We start from the raw sequence: 3,476 nt of genomic DNA, 5'->3' as shown, positions 1-3,476 counted from the left end.
GTCGCTTCATGCTGCACGTGTGTAGACAAGTGATGTCTTTCACTTTACTTCCATTGTGGATGTCAGAGCACCACAGGATGCACAAAACTGTCTTTCACCAAAACACTGAAAAATGTGCTTTACCATTGTGTGCAAACAGGTTACTGTCTTTAATAGAGACTGCTGAAACAGCGTTCAGGGGAAGAATTGCTTGACACACTCGGCCCACAAGCAGGGTCAATATAATAGCGGCAACACAATGACATAAAATAGACTCCAAGATTGCTGTCACCAAGTCTCAATAAGCCTTGGAGAGAGTATGACAGAAATGTTATATTGTCAGAGCAGAAATCAAGGTCAAGGGTGAAATAACTCTTTGGTAAATAAACAACGGGGATTTTACAATGTTTTAAGAAGTATTGCATTGCTTAGTTATTTTGGCAGATGATGAGCAGGGGTTGAGAAGTAGAAAGGACTGATGGACGCCCAGTTGTCAGCAGCGCAGTATGGGGTTCAGTCTGTGTTTTGCGGGTGGTGTGTAGGGGTGAGCTTGTCTCTCTGCGATCCCATCAGCCCTGGGCTGAGCTCTTAATGCGGCCCTGACGCCTTGCTGGCGCAGGGGCCACGCTGCCTCACATCTGGAGCCAATTACCCTGGAGGGGCTGTGACAGAGCCCCCACCACCACCCTCTACGCTCTGCTTCACTGTCCAACGCAGCTCCGACCACTCTCGCAGTTACATTCCTCCACTTTTCACAACAACACTCTTTATTTTTGTCAGTCCCTCTTTGCTCTTCTTCATTTATTAATATTTTTTTAATCAAATAATAAAGGCCTAATTAAGGCTCTAAAAAATACCCAAAGAAACACTACTTTAATAAAAGTATGATAAGTTTAATGACACTAAGACATTTGGTCTTCTCACTACATTATGGTAGAATTTCTGCAGAATAGTACCATCTCGAGTCATGTTTTCCTGTGGTAGAGACCTGGCAGTAAACACCACTTGTGAATATAGCACGTTTAGTACCAAATCAGCTTTTACAGGTGTGATTTATGGAGTGCCTCTGCTTCCACGCAGGAGAGCCCCAGGGATGTATTGTGTGTTTGCATGTGTGGTTCAACATGAGGTTTCTATACAGCCTTACCTGAGGAGAGGCTGGGGTCTTGTGACTGTAGGACGGAGGTTAGTTCTACTGCAACCCAGTGACTGATGGATGTAATTGAGTTTGTGGTGGTGCAAGAGGTATGGTGGGGGTGTATACTGGCCCCGCAGGATTTCTCTCACCGGGGTCAAAAGAGTTGGGAATGGGCTTCGCCATACCTGGGTCATACTCTTGTTTCCCCACTGCTCTGTTTTGCACCAATGCTATGGTTCATTAGCTGCAGCTATAGGGTATACCTGGGCAGGGAGCCAGAGGATTGAGCTGTCCTGGGTTACACGGACATAAATTGGAGCACAGACTGCGAAGTGAATGTGAAAACTCTACAGGTGGCTAAAATTAAGTTGTATACAGAGAATCGGTCTGCTCTAAAATATGGGAGGCTTTTGGTAGCTGGCCTTGTGCTTGTATGCAATAAAATGTTGGCATCTTGAGGAGATACATCAGAAGTTTTGTATGTATTCAATGTATTCATGTGTGTGTGTGTGTGTGTTTGTATGTATGTATGTGTGCGTGCATGTCTAAGGCATGCACGTGTCTGTGTGTGTACATGTACATATGTAGCCCACAAGTGTTCTCATTTAGGTGTCTAGAGTAATGTGTAGTTGCAGACTTCTCCCATGGGTGCATAATTCAAGATTTGGCCATGACAACTACTTTCAGAGAGAGCGAGTTAGACTGGAAAGAGGAGGAAGGGATGAAGGGCCACAGAGTTGACAGAGGGAAAAAAAGAGGGGGACTGCAGGTAGAACAAAGAGACAAAACAAATCACCCTGGACCATAAAAATGCCAGTTCTGGCTCCAGTGTAAAACAAGCGAGAGAGGAAGTAAAATATACATATTTTTAAAGTGGCTTCATCATAAGAGAGAGGCAAGCAGGGAGGAAGAGGAGGGTAGGAAAAATAATTTAGCAGTCTTATTCTGCCATCTGCTGGACAATGTGACACTTAACGAAATATCTTCATACTCAAACGGAGCTTCAATGAGCAGCGGTACACTCACCACTCACAACTTATGACCTCCCTTATATGTCCAAGCACATAAATACCATTAAAGTAACTTGACTCTAAGATGTTACACCACACAAATGATGTATGCTGTGTGAGTGAACATACACTAGCATGTTTACTCTTGTTGGTCGAGGTGAACTTCAGCACAGATTTTAGGTGCTTGTAAATGTTCCACTTTAAGGATTTGCTGCTGATAGCTGTTAGTGTATTCACACTTCTGCACCAAGGCAATCTGCTATCTACCTGCTTTATCATTAGGATCTTCTCTGCTCAGTAAGTTCATGTCTGAGATGTTGTTTACAAGACAGTCTGTATCCCAGGGATGTGTAAGATCTGGGACCCAGGCTCTTTATTTATAACAGCTGGAGCAGAGAGATGTGGAGCACTGGCATTTGGCAGAGTGGGGTGAGAGGTCAAGTCTAACACCTATAAAGTGGAGACTTTGATCGTGGCATTTATGGATGGAGCAGGCACAGCAATCTCAGAGACAGAGACACGGAGAGAGAATGGCATTTAAAGTAGAAAACATGTCCATCACATTGTCCCCAGAACCAAACAAAACACTTGTTTTGTCTGACCAACAGCCAGCCAGACAACAACAGCAAATCCTCACATATGAAAAGCTGGGACTAATTTATGCTCAGCATTTCTGCTTGATAATTAAATGACTTAAATTATTACTTTTCTAATGATTGACCAATTCATCAGTTTGATAAATTATGTCAGCACAAATCAAAACCATCAAGGGTTTTTCTAAATTTGTGATTGGCTACTGGCTCACAGCATTTCATTTGACGGCCCAGATGAGAATCCTGTTGAGGCTGCATTCTCAGCAGAGCTGTAACCAAATCCTCTCTTTTGCCACCCACAGCTGCTCCAATTTTAACCATTTTTTAAACCCTTTTTTGTGTCCCCCAACAGTATGATTTATTTCCCTTTAATTTCCAACATGGATGTGAAGTCCCATCCCATCTGCAACCACCTGGGGGAGAAACACAAATATTATACATTATTTTATTTTATAAATAAATTCAGCCTTGGGATAACAGCCCTCAAAATAGGTCAGGCTTAAAAGAAAGAAAAAAAGAAAGAACGTGTTGTTTTGTCATGTAGGCCACTATAACAGCCACTTGGTGGCGGTATTTTCTCCACTCAGCACAGGACAGGTGAGCATCACAACACCTTCAGCGAACAGAGTGATGCATCATGGTCAGCGTAGTGCCATATTCCTCTTTCTCTAGAAGAACTACAAGTTCAACCATGTGACATTCCAAACCAACAGCAGGTTGTGTGTCTGTCGTTTTAAACATCCATGGTGCGCGCTC

This window comes from Sander lucioperca, chromosome 18 (assembly GCF_008315115.2).
Source record: "Sander lucioperca isolate FBNREF2018 chromosome 18, SLUC_FBN_1.2, whole genome shotgun sequence".
NCBI classification, from domain to species: Eukaryota; Metazoa; Chordata; class Actinopteri; order Perciformes; family Percidae; genus Sander; species Sander lucioperca.
The sequence above is the reverse complement of the archived record's forward strand: the minus strand, read 5'-3'. Positions refer to the sequence as shown.